We start from the raw sequence: 14,334 nt of genomic DNA on the forward strand, positions 1-14,334 counted from the left end.
TAGCCAATGGGTTTAGAAATTGCTAAATATGTAGCTGGAGCCAGCAACTGATTAGCTTAGCTAAGCTTAGCATAGCAAAAAGACAGGAACAATGGGAAATCACTAGCATGGGTCCGTCGAGAGGAAAACAAATCCACAGACCAGCCCCTCTAAAGAAGCAGTGCAGTCTTTCTCTGTTCATAGTCCTCTCTTGCCTTTGACACCGTTGATCATAATCTGAACGTGCAGTTGGCTGGGCAAACTCAATCTCATAGACAAAACTCAGGCTATTCAGTTAGAAAGTGCTACCTCAATGGTACTGCAAGTCGTTAAGGTAGTACCACAAGGTTTATTTCTGGACCCTCTATTATTCACTATATACAAACATTGTCTTGGACAGAATATTCCAAACTCTTCTTTCATTTCTATGCTGATGACACTGTGGTTTACTGCTTTTCACCCACTCCTGCTTAGTTTGAATATCTTCAGTATGCATTTGATTGAGGGCAAGATCAGCTTTGTCAGCTGTCTTTAATTGCTGACCACTTGTCCAGTTATTCTTGATAAATTTCCTTCCATCTTATCTTCTCTTTTAAATTTGAATAATGGAAATTACAATATCCGTTCACAGGAATTTATAAACTTGACATGCTTTCTCAACACCAGTGTGCAATGTAGCGTAAAATGCTGAAAAATGCTCTCATGGAGTTGTGCAAAAGCATGCACTTTTTAAATCAGCTGACTCGGCTATGTGCTGGTTTCAGATCTGCTGGTGTTACGGAGGTCATGTCAAACAAGGTCCTGCAATAAGCAACTTGTTACATAACACTCATTCATCCTTTGCAGTATCCACAACAAATGGAAAACTTGAACTTTTATATTTACTTAGTCATATCAAAATGCAACATGGGAAAGAGATTGAATACATTTCCTCTCTAATATGTCAATTTAGGTACATATTTTATTCTGCTTTCCAAACATTCCATTGTGGTATGGAGTTTTAATCATGTGAATCAGTTCAACATCACTTAACCATCTTGTAGAGAATATGTTTTGTGTTTCCATGTTACTAAAAAGTGAAACCAAAGAATGCAGGCCCACTGATTTTGACGTCACTATTGTTTTTCCACGTATCTTAAGAGATCTATCTTTTTGTCGTCCCATTGATCCCTTTGGGCTGTCCATATATGCAAATCAATAAATGCAAGTCAAAAAATGCAAGTCTAAGGTCAAACGTGCATTTGTTCAGAGGCACCACATACTAATCTGTAGTGTTGGTGATCGCCGTCATGGTGGTCTGGTGAAAAGTCCTTTGGGATTCATCGGGACATCCGGAGTTTCAGGCAGGCCTGATAAGACAACCGGTAGAGTCACATCAGATAACACAGTATCCACTGTGGATCCATTTAAACGTCTTTCATTTGATGACCAAAAGTCTCAAGAGGACATAATCTTTGTAGAGATCTTTGAAAGCCAAGAGCTTCTGCTGCATACTCAGACTATAACATTGAAATATTTCAATCACCATTAATAGACAAGAATGATTCAAAATGTTGCGATGCACGGTGCTTCATGTTACATTGAAGAGGCCTCAGTGAATTCAGTTGGGAAATTTGCAGAGCTGTGTATTTCACCTTGAAAACAGATCTGCAGCATTCCTGGGTCAGTGAGATGCCAGGTTTGTTTAACAGACTATTACTCAATCAGGTTACTCACGGTGAACATTATGACATTCTGCACTGCTAAAGTTTTCCTTAGATAAAGTCAGCAAAACCTGCTTTTCCACTGAATGGTACGGCAAGGCTCTACTCAACTCAACTTTTTTTCCATTATCAAATAGTTAATGTTTATCCTTTTTTATTATTGGACCTCCTTGATTTTTTGTTTATTTGTCTGTTTCTGTGTACCAGTGAGCGTAAGTAACCGGAGTCAAATTCCATGTATGCGTACACATACATAGCCAATAAAGCTGATTCCGATTCTGATTCTGAGAAGTTGTGGACAGTACCTGGCACTTTTTTTGGTACCACCTTGGTCGAGGTTCAAATCGAGCTGAGCTGATTATGGAAGGTGGATTTAAAAAAACTGCAGACTGCAAATGTCTAAGCTACTGTCAACAGCAGCTGCATTTTCTTGTTCACCAACCTCAGATTTTAAAGAACGGCAGCCCGCAAAACAACACGGCAGACTACGTACACTACGCTACATGCTACACCGTACACTACACTAACGTACATCTCATACACTACTTTGTTCACTCCTCATCACTAAAACCAACCAACTAAGGCAAGTACTAGCCAATCATAGGCAGAGTAGGGCCCGTCGTGCCTTTGCCATTTCATTTTTAATTTAAGGTGCTGTTCAGTAGCTCATGGGTAGCAATACAAATTCATAATCTCATTATTATTATTATGGCAATGAATAATTGTAACTGAAGTACATTGCACTTAAAAAGAAAGACAGATTCCATTGATAACACACAGCATATTTAAATAGCCATTTAGTTTTCTCTCAATCCGTGAAAAGTGTTTATAGTATGTGCTTCCTGTTTGGTAAGTAATATTGTATGCCATCCCTTTGTAAAGGATTATTTTTAGCGTGTGTAGGTGTGTACAGTGATTTGACCATGTTGAATGACTGAAGAACTGCTTCCTAGTTCCATTGTTTTATGTTCATGTTGTGATTTTTTCCAGAGCTTCTCGTGGGAAGGAAACCTGCACAATCAGCCAGCTAATTTGTTTCTTGTCGGTGTGTGTTTCTTTGAGCATGCATCTTTACAGTGTGTGTTCCCAAACCCGCCAAAGTCAGAGGACCAGGAAACAGAATCAGACTCATAATGAGTACTTTTCTGGCCAATGCTCACCTTCAAAAATACATTTTCATAGGTTGGTTTATTTGAACACACACTAATAGCATTTGTATGCTTCGACGAGACATTTGAATCATAATGAATGAACAACCTCTTTTGTGTGCAATGTGTCTCTCTTCAAAGTTCATTATGCACCAAAAAGAGTTAAACAGAAAATAAGTAGTTTGAATAGTTCATATTCACCTCAGGTTATTGAAACATCTACTAACTAAGGACATTTATCTTTTTTTCTTCTTCTTTTTTTTCCCGTTCCACTGGCTTTAAGATTTCTATATTCCATTTCAAAACTAACATTTACTGTTAAAAACCTGTGTTAGCAGGTGAATAGGCATATTTTTCAAAATGCTAGAGGGCAGGTTACCATACTGTCAGACATAAATTACAGACAGCCTCAAAAAAAGGTGCCGCACTGCTGAGGATTGTGTGATTTATTGCATTATGAAACCTGTTGGTTCACCGTGCAAATCCTGAATCCTGTTAAAGATTCCACTCTGACTAGTGTTAATGCAAATACCGTGTTAAGCGAGTAGACGTTTGCGGAATACCTTTGGGGAGTGCGATTTGTCTCAAGGAATACATATTATGCTGCAGGAATAGTGAAACCATTTTAATTCTTTGTAGTTAGAAATCATTATCTTCTGTCCTGCATAACAAGCAAGCTCTTTGTCAGCTGTGTTTTTGTCTCTTGGCTCTGCTTTTGTGCAACCATGCACACGATCCCTCTGCCTTGTATTGAGGGCTTTTAATGACAATGGGGACATATCGGGTTTATTTTTAACTAAACACCTACCAGAATGTCCCTTTTAGGTAGCACTCACCAATGCGCTGCCTACAACTGCTATATAGATTTCATGCTTAGTTCTAGTCAGATATGGTGAGACAAACTAGTGCTGCTCACTAATGTTTAACATGGGGATTTGTTTTTTTGTAAACCTGTTTTCTGGTATCACACTGAAAACAACAGCATAATCAGCATGGAAGTGCTAGGTGGTAACACAAGAGAGGAGACCTATAGATATTCATGGCCTCCTAGTTTAGTATAAACACTTCCTGTTTAGCAGATCTTAAAGCGGCTATCTACCAATTTTACACCTCAAGATCCATTCATTTGGCTTATTACAGTCCTGCAACAGTCAAAAATACCAGATTTTGTTTTGACAGACCATTTGATTTATTACTTGCCGTCCGAATGTAAAGAGAATTTAAACAAACATAATAAAAATGTTTCTAAATACATAACCTAGCTTTAAATAAAATCGTTGAAGGTAAATGTCATGAAAAGCAGATATGATTTGATTTACAAATACAAATCCTTGGGTCAAAAGCTTATGAAGTCAAACCTGTAGTGTTGACATTGATGTTAAAACGGCAATGAAGAGTTCCAACTAAGATTGTGTTTAGCATTATATAAAATATTACTGGTCCCATACTTTATGATATTCAGAACATTAACATAGCAGCATGTTAGTGCATGCTACGTGTGTGGCTAGCTCGCAGCCACAGCTCAGCACTGCGCTCATATGGCATTCACAGTACAGCGGTTACAGGCGCATTGGGCCTTCCCGACACACGTTGTTGCCAGGGAAGCACAGCGCCCACCCTTTAGTTTCAACTCAGGTTAAAAATACTGTTTCAGCGCTGTTGCCACTTTTTGCACCGTTAGTGCAACCGTGTCGCCATGTTCAGAGTCGGATGGTGGCACAAGTTATTATCTGAATTTTGTGTTTGTCACTAATAACTTCTGGTCGGTTGAAGGACAAGTGGTGCTACATTACAGGACACTAAAGGTCAGTGTGGTTGAAGCACCGGTAGATTTACCAGACTACCAGGCTGCGCCGTTTCCTTCACTTCACAAAAGGGCTCCCAGGGAAAATTGGATAAGGATAAGGCTCTTGAGTATGCTTTTCAAACATCAATATTGACCCACTTAAAAACACAAAAAAAGATGATTATCACAAGGTGACAAGTCTTGTCAAGTTACTTTTTCCTAGTTATTCTTAGATTAGGTCATTAATGAATTCCTTGCCCAAGTTCTGAGCGTTCCAAAAGAAAAGGTTGAGACAGACAAGCAGAACTGCTGAGTAAATGCCACAGGTTGTTGATGTTGCCGCTCTCCTCTCGTGTGCCGGCTTGTCTGAGCTGCAGAGAGGGTATAAGCCCAAGAAGAAATGCTGTGGGATGAGTGAAGACATGCCATTGGCTGCTGGTTCAATCTCTGACTTCCTGGTGCATCAGTGACTCTACCAGAGCTACGCTTCTCGAAACAAAGATTAGTGTCCCGGAACATGCTCGCAAAACCAAAACACACTTCACGTCATATCAGCGTACAAAGTCTACCCCCATTATCAGGATCATGTGTATCATTTGATAGAAAGATTACTGCACTAATTATTTTAAGGATTATAATCTTCGCTATAAAGCAAGCAAAGTGTCTGACCTCTTGCTCTAATTGTACAATGCTAAAAAAAAAGTCAATACATTAAGTGCTTTTAATACAGTAGGTCAGGAAAAGCTGCTACAAAGCTTTCATTTAACAGTTAAGATAAGATAAGATAAGATAAAATAAGATAATCCTTTATTAGTCCCGCAGCGGGGAAATTTGCAGGATTACAGCAGCATAGGGTAAAGTGTTAATGTTACGGTAATTTATAAACACAGTTATCATTTTATTACAGCCTCGTATGACAACAGTCACAAGTTAACAATCTTAGGAACAGTTACTGTAACCCAGCATATAGGCATATCTTTGCCCTTTACTCTGTAATAGGTTTCACATGTAAGCTGGAAGCCTCATGAACACGCCCTTTTATACAGTATCTTAAATGTATATCTTAGAAGTATTTTAGGTCTTGATCTTTTGATTGGCAGAGTGGTTTGGATAAAAAGAAGAAAAGCTACATCATGTGAGGACATATCTAGGGCATACAGAAAAATCAGCTGCTGTTCTAGCATTGTATTCTAACGCATCAGGACAAAACCCTGTATCTTCTGTAACCAATTAGCTGCTCCTGTTGATTCAGTTGCTTTGACTTTTACCAGCAGCCCAATAAAACAGTTTGCAAGTGTAAAAACAATAAACTCTGACTAATAAAAACCCCTTTAATCAATCGTATGGTGTTTTTGATTGTTTTTGGTAGCCAGGGTGGGGGTGGGTCCTCAATTTTCCTCGGGTTTACAACATTGTTTGACAATTACATAAGGTTTTTGTCAGCTGGTGTGAAGTGACTTTATGGTGCAAGCTACAAGATGCCTGTACACGGAGTTCACACCATCCGAAGGTCATGGTTTTTTGGTGTTGTTTTGCCCTTTCAAATGTATTCCCATTGAAGGAGTCCTATACTGTACCGTGTGGTTTGCACGTTGGTGACCAACTTGTATTCATAGCATTTTTAGGGTTGACTCAGTATGACACAGGGCAGACCCGTTTTCTAAAAATGATGTTCCCATATAACAAAACTGGCTGTCTATGGTTGGCAGTGTTGGCCTGATGGTCCATCGATCCACTTCTTAGGTCCATACTAAAACATCTTGACAGCTGTTTAATGGGTTCGTAGGAATATTTGTACCAACATTCATGGTGCCCAGAGGATTTATCCTAATGACTTTGGTGATCCCTCGACTTTTATTGTGGCGCCACCATGAGGCTATCATTTGGGAATTTGTGTGAAACGTCTCAACAAATATTGGATGTATTGACATGAAATTTGGTACACACCCCCCAGGAGGAATTGTAATAATATATCTGATACTTAACTTTTCATCCAGTGCATCATCATTTCATTCATTGTGAATTCCATTTTGAGGAAAACATATTTTGGTGTGGTTTATGTTTGCTTTTTATCACAAATAGGTTTCAAATGAGTCTGTGGAAGTCAACGTAGGGAGGAGGTCGAAGTGGCGAATGGGTTAAAAAAACACAGGGATTGCATCCAAGAGTTTTCCCTTCGTGTCCCATGTGAATCAAAACTTTTGTTGCCAAAATATAACCAAGCAGTAGTTTTGTTGCATTTTTGTTTTGCTTTGTTTCGATTACATAATCATTTTAGGCCAGACCATGATGTTTGTTTTTCTACAAAGCATAACCAAGTAGTTTTGTAGCGTTTTTGTTTTGTTTTGTTTTAATTTACAATCTTAACCACATGTTTCAAACTGTTTTAAACTGTTTAAAAGCGTAATCCGGGAGAAGGTACGTTTTCCTCAACACGTAATTAAAAGTACTGTTAAGTTGTATGGGAAGGTAATTTTGTAGGAGACATAGGGTTGATGTACAAACTCTTTTTGAATACCTATTACCCTCCTCTTGAGGTGTTTCAGGGGATTTTATCAAAAGATTAATCTTTTAATGTTTAACAGGAAAGAGGGCCCTGAAGTAAACAACAACATCTCAGGTAGCCAGAAAAACATGTTTGGACTCATTTATGCAGAGTGACAGATACCTCAGCTTCGTTGACCGTCAACAAATCAAATCAAATCAAATCAAATCAAATCAAATCAAATCAAATCAAATTTATATAGCGCCTTTCGTGCAAAATTGCAATACAAGGTGCTTAACAATACAGACAACAGAGTAACATTCTTATACATGAAATGTATAAGACCAGTATAAAACCAATAAATGTATAAAACCAATAAAACCAATAGTAGCACAGTAATACTGATAACAATGGATTAAGAAAATGCTAAACTAAAAAGGTATGTCTTAAGATTTCTCTTAAAAATGTTTATGGATTGTGATGCCCTCAGCTCCTCTGGCAGGCTGTTCCAGAGGCGAGGACCATAGACACTAAATGCTGCCTCACCGTAGTTCTTAGTCCTCACCCAGGGAACAACTAAAAGGCCAGTGCCAGAGGACCTGAGGGATCTAGAGAGAGTATACGTTAAAAGCATGTCTGACAAGTATTCAGGCGCTAGTCCGTTCAGTGATTTGAATAACCAATAAAAGGATCTTAAAATCTATTCTAAAACTGACAGGCAACCAATGGAGGGACTTTAAGACAGGTGAGATGTGTGCTCTCCTTCTGGTCTTGGTAAGCACACAAGAAGATACTCACTCGCGTGCACTCAGGATTGGTTAGGTACAGTTTATGGCTGCCCAGTTAACGGATACATTAAAGCAAGTTAAGTATGTTTTATTTGAAAAGTTTGACACCTCAATTTCAAATAAATGAATTGACATGAACTCTTTATTAAATGCATAAACCGCAGGTCCAATCAGATAATATTGCTATGTCCTTGTTTGTCTAATTGTGGTCATACTATGGATTGCACCTCAGGTTATCACTTACCTGTAATCCATAGTCAAACACAGATATGCAAACATGCTCACATGTTCACTTAGACAAACTCAGACAGACGCACTAAACACACAGGCTTAGACAAAAGTCATCTTTTTGTGTCCACGCTGGAAGGACCCTTAAAGTGACACTAAATATCTGTAGCTGTCAGGGTTATCAGGTGGTGGGTAAACAGACCACTGTTTCAGCTCAATTAACCCAGAATATGTTGAAATTTATGTTGGTTGCCCAATAGGTTACGTCAAGGTCAACTTTTATTTGCTGTAATCTACAAATTAATCTGTAGTGTCACAAACAAGTCTCTGAGTGTTCTATTATAGGGGGATTAGCATGGATTACTTTCCATGTCCCATCCACTACAAGATTTACAACTACAAATTAAACCAATGTGATTTTAACAAAATTATCCTATAAGTACGTTGTGAACACAGAAAAAAAACTACAGCTCCCATAAAAACATGAAATAATGAATGGAATTTAAGGGATTTTGTTTTTGAAAATAAATAAAGATTATTTTTATTATTAATACATTCATCTGATGTATTAATCTTTGACTCGTTACGATTGGTTTTGTCTGAAAAAAGTAAAAGATAACCTGCCACAATAAGCCCAAGGTGGCATCTTCAGACTAACAATGTTTGTCATTTTTTTCTTAAAAAAACATCATTACTTGATTAATAACTGATACATTTTCAGTTTTACTTTATGACCAAATATCTGCAAAACTACTGACATTCCCATCATTCTCATCTGTTTAGTGCTAATGTTAGCATGCTAACCATTAGGTATGGCAGATTATGAAAGAATCACCTCTCATACATAGTAGCAAGACATACAGATTAAATAGTCGTTTAGACTCTTTTGGTTGTTGTTTTGTGTCTCTTTGTAATCATTATACATCTCCCTGTGGTTGTATGTATTTTGATGGTAAGTTTGTGTCTCTTTGTGGTTGTTTTGTGTCACTTTAAAATAGTTTTGGTCATTTTGTGGATTTTTTTTGTCAGTGGTTGTTTTGCCCCTTTTTGTAATTGTTTCTTTATATATGCGTGTGTGTGTGTGTGTGTGTGTCTCTTTGTAGTCTTTTTGTGGTTCTGTGGTCATTTAGTGTCTCTTTGAGGTCATTTCATGTTTTTCTGTAGTTGTTGTTGTGTCTCTTTGGGGTCGTTTTGTTGGTCTTTGTAGTCATTTATCGTTTTGTGTCACTTTGAAGTCATATTGTGCTTCTTTGTGGTCATTTAATGTCTTTCTGTAGTTGTTTTGTGTCTCTTTCTAGTAGTTTCTTTATGGTCATTTTAGGTGCCTCCCTGGTTGGTTCATGTCTCTTTGAGGGACATTTGTAGATGAAGGCCAGGGGTGCCCCTCACACTTTGGGCCCCTGGTCCTGTGACTTTTAGGCCCGTTTAGTTATCTATCCACGCTAACAGACTAAACTAAGATGTTGAACCTCGTAAACATTAGCATTATCATTGTGAACATTAACTTTCTGATGTAAGCATTAAGCTGGAAGCGTGGAAGCTGCGCCTAAATATAGCCTCACTTAGCGCTAGCATTGCTGTAGACTCTTCTTGTTAATATTCGAAGAACATTGATTCATGCTCAGCCACTAAAGGCCTTCAAAAGTATCCCTGTGGCTAAAAGTTCCCTTAAAGTCAACCACACAATTACTCCACATAATACATGTCAACATCCAGACATGGCATGATGTGTCGTTAATGAGTACTTAGGGGAGATGAACTCTCACAATGTTTTGGGCAGGTCACGATGGCCTGGGGTTATTATCTGTTTGCTCTGCTCTGTTGTTAGTGAGACTGTTTGAGAGCAGCCTTGTTGGTGAACATCCTGACGGATGCTAGCATGCCGATGACCGTCACCAGATAAACACATGCAAGTGTACACGTGTCCATCTTTTCAGTGACTCAGCAGACAGACAGTGTTTAGTCTGCCTCTTCTTGACCTCTAGACATTCACTCACGTGTTATAGTTTGTCATAGCTGCAGGTCACTTAACACAGGATGGTGGAGAGAGCTGGAAAAGTGTGTGGTGGAATAGTTTGAGATGATGCAAGTGAATGAAATGTTCAACTTTTGCTTTTTAATTGTTCAGCTCATGAAAAGCCATCTGGTCGGCCTGGCCATCAGCTTAGCTGCCCTCGTGCTCTCCTCTCCGGCTACATCTTTCCAGATGTTTGCCGCAGCACTTGCCTACTCTTGTCATCTCAGCACAAGCCTATCTGTCCACTCTGTCCGATTACAGTGATTGCTGGGATTTGTGTGAAGCACAGTTGATGCCTCTTAAGAAAAGTAAACAAGGACAGTCAATGATTCAGGTTAAAAAATGTGCACAAACACGGAGGTTAAGCAGAGTCAGAGATGTGGGAGTTTCAGGTGGGTTAACTCAGAATGTGCTGTGGATGACTGCGGAGGCAGGGTGTGTATTTTGTACTCCCATTGGTTCAGAACAGGGAGATCAGGTCCAATGAATTGGTTGGAGAAGGACACGCATAAGGCAAACATATCAGTTGGATAATACTGGAACCAAATGTAAAAGACATAAATTGATGGTAACCTGGAGTTAAAAGAGAGCAAGAAGTAGTGAAGCAAACACCCCCATATTTGTTCTATATGGCTGTCCTATAAGAATGTGATTATGATTATTTTTGCCCTCAAAAGATTGGGACAGTGTATCTGCATATACCTTTAATTATTAGCCCAGTAACTTTTCTCTGGGCCATGCCAATAATGTTTTTTATCACTCAGGACTTATCACCAACGCTTTTACAGCAGTAATATTTTGAATTGCTGTCCCAGTTTAGTTTTATCGTCCACAGCTATCTCAGTGTAGAGGTTTCTCTCTTACCAGCACAATGAGAGCTGATGTTTTGCTGGTCAATGATTAATATCCACAGAAATGTGTTTATGAAACTGGGTGCTGCTGACAAGGCGTATATGGGTCCAACTGAATATTTCAATTCTGACTGCAGTTAACCACAAGAATATGAGTATGATGTCACTTATCTCAGTCGTTTCTTCACAACCTCAAAGCCAGCAGTTCAAATATTTTATTCAAACATGACCTGCTAATATATATACTAACAGGGATTGATTTTAAAGGGACAGTACACTCCAAAATCAACAATTCCAATTTTCTCCTCTAACCTTTGGTGCTAACCTAACCTAACTTGTCTCTTTCCAAAAAATTATGACCTAGTTTCTCAAGAAATTCCACGGAACTTGTTGTGAGCACCGTATCACCGCACAGAGAGAATCTTGCATCATCAACACATGGAGAGGCTCGTTATGGCGTCCTCCTCGACTGAGCTGTAGAGTTAGCTAGCTCGGTGGTGCTTGGTGAGCTAATATATGGTGCCTAAAAGATACCGGTTGGCCAGCGTAGCTTGGTAGAAAATAGTTCCTACACTAAACCATTTTATTCACTAGAAAGCAGACATCTTTTCAGCAGACATCTACAATACTCTGTTACTCACACCAAAACAATCTGGATGATAAATAGCACTACAGGTATGAGGAAAAATTTCATTTCGGAGTAAAGTGTGCCTTTAAGGTCAATCCATAATAGCATATGTATTAGCAGGTCATGTTTGAATAAAGTATTTCAACTGCTGGCTTTGAGGTTGTGAAGGAACGACTGAGATAAGTGACATCATACTCATATACTTGTGGTTAACTGCAGTCAGATTTCAAATATTCAGTTGGACCCATATACGCCTCGTCAGCATCACCCGGTTTCACAAACACATTTCTGTAGTTATTAATAATTGAAAGGGCATTTAACTCTTCCTTTAATAGCACTGCATTGAATCTAGACAAACAGTTGATGGACACCAACCCCTTAAGCCTTATGAACAGAGACTTCAGGGCCCAGTGCTGTTTTGCCATTCAAAACAGTCAGAAGCACCAGAGCTACTGTATAGCTTTAACTTCCCTGCAGAGTAAAGCATATCACTTCCTATCTGCCACGAGCCACACTAAGTTCACTACTATACATTGTAGTTAGATTAGAGAAAGAAATTACATCACTAGTGGTTTTTAATATCATAAACAAAAAGTTCCCTATCATGTTAATCCCATATGGTTGTAGTTTATAGTAACATGGGGCCATGAAGTCGCCAGTAGTGATTATGCCTTGTCATTTGCACTCTGTGGGGAACAATAGAGAGCCAATGAGGTGACTTATAAGTAAAGAAAGATTTGAGTCACTAATGCTTAAGCACACAGTACGATATTTGTGCAACATTAAAATGTCAATCAAATGTGAAGTCTGCATAGTGTTTTAGCTGTCTGGCACGTTGCCTGTATAAACATAGAAGTTCTGCTGAAAGACTTTCTGGAAAGTTCTCCCATCTTAAAAGACAGTAACAATTGAGAATGCTGCAGACGGCAGACAACAGACGCTGCAATGTAATCGCTCGGGGCAACTCCTCACCATCCTTGTACGTCCACTAAAAAGAGCCTACTGTAGCAGTTTAGCGGCAGTAGGCTCAACAATTGTTGCTTTACAACTGTTATCCTTATTCGTCACTTGCACACAAAACCACGGGTCTCTAAAAGTCTTTAAAAAAATGATTTGGTCTATGATCGAAAAAAACCCAATATCCCCAATGCTGTTTTCTGAAGGTCAGTGAGTGCACTACAGGTCACGCACACATAATACTTTGAAAGCACATTCGCATGACGAAAAAGGTCAGTTGAGATGCATTTCACGTGACCTGTCTGCTGCTCCCATGTGTGCAGATGAGATAAATAACATAGGCAACCTTTGTGTATACCCGCAATAGGGAATAGTGTTGTTTCCTGTGTGCCTGCAGAACACGTGTTTGACGTTTATATTAACAAAAGTGAAATGTTAGTGGGATTAATCGAGTTGAGCGTCTTTTTGCTAGAACGTGACCAGGAATTTCATAAGTGTGTGTTTATGTGTATCAGCATGACCTATTTAGCACTCTAGAGGTGTTCTTACTGTACGGGTAAGTAAAAGTCTGGGTGAACCCAAGAGGAAACAGTATGCATATATAACACACTTAGTTGCAGCTGTTGGGTGTGCAGCTGCACACCCGCACAAGCAGACTCACCCACACATTTCAAATAGTCTCCATAGATTTTGCAATGTGTTTTACATAAGATTTATATATGAAATTTGAAAACCCCATTGAAAAACTTGCCTGTACTGCAAATCGATGCTTTGCATTTTTTTTCACTAGTTACCGCTGGTATTGTGAAAAAAAATCCCAGCAATGTAACTGGATTCACATTGAGGATGTAGAAGTTCATCTACCATTCAGTAATGCCTGAGACTCTTGTGCTTGTTGGTAGAATCAGTTCACTGTTGTTTTTTTACAGTGCGGTGAGCAACTTGAGATACAAGACTGGAGTTGGAGTTGAGCTCATTTTAAACCAATAAAAAGCCTAATAATGTTCAGACTTTAGCTGGTGGGTTCCCGGATTGCATTTGGGCCAATGGGTTTTGCCTCTTTTTCTATCCACATTGACTGTTTATCTGCATTCAACCAAAGCCTGCTCTAAGGTGATTGGTCAATACTACTTGGACTACAAACCAGAACACTTCAGATACCAATATCTTGTACCGTTGCCTTTATAGAGATTAGTTCTCCAAGTCTAGAAATTAACGCAATGTGTCCACAAGATGCAATGGGAGCATAAGTGGTAGGGGCGGTGCTGGGGCAGTATGGTGATGTGACAGGGTTGGGGGTAAGTAGGCAAGTCAGCGGCGACATCAATGGAGGAAAGTTTTGAAGACAAGCTTGGCTAATAGCAGACTATTACCTAGTCTGCTATTACCGAAGCTTGTCTTCAAAACCTGGTCTATCTGCAGGTGCACAGTACTAGAGGACACACCTACTACCCTTGAGGCAGCAAAACTCCTTTTTTAGGTTTAGATACCAAAACTAATTGGTGAGGTTTATACACCAAAACTACTTGGTTAGATGAAGAAAAATGATTGTGGTTTGGGTTAAAATTATTTCATCAATTTCAGAAGTTCTCTCAGGGAGTGTGTCGTGTAGTGAATTGGAGGTATCTTGTATCTTGCAAGACCCTTCTTCAATGTTCCGCATCATTACAATGTGTCATCGCTGCTGCCCAATCACAATGGTGCTTGACGAAAGACAGAGCAGTACAATTTTAGTAGTTGACGTGGAAATCTGCAAAAACAAAT

The sequence above is a fragment of the Anoplopoma fimbria genome, chromosome 15, assembly GCF_027596085.1.
Source record: "Anoplopoma fimbria isolate UVic2021 breed Golden Eagle Sablefish chromosome 15, Afim_UVic_2022, whole genome shotgun sequence".
NCBI classification, from domain to species: Eukaryota; Metazoa; Chordata; class Actinopteri; order Perciformes; family Anoplopomatidae; genus Anoplopoma; species Anoplopoma fimbria.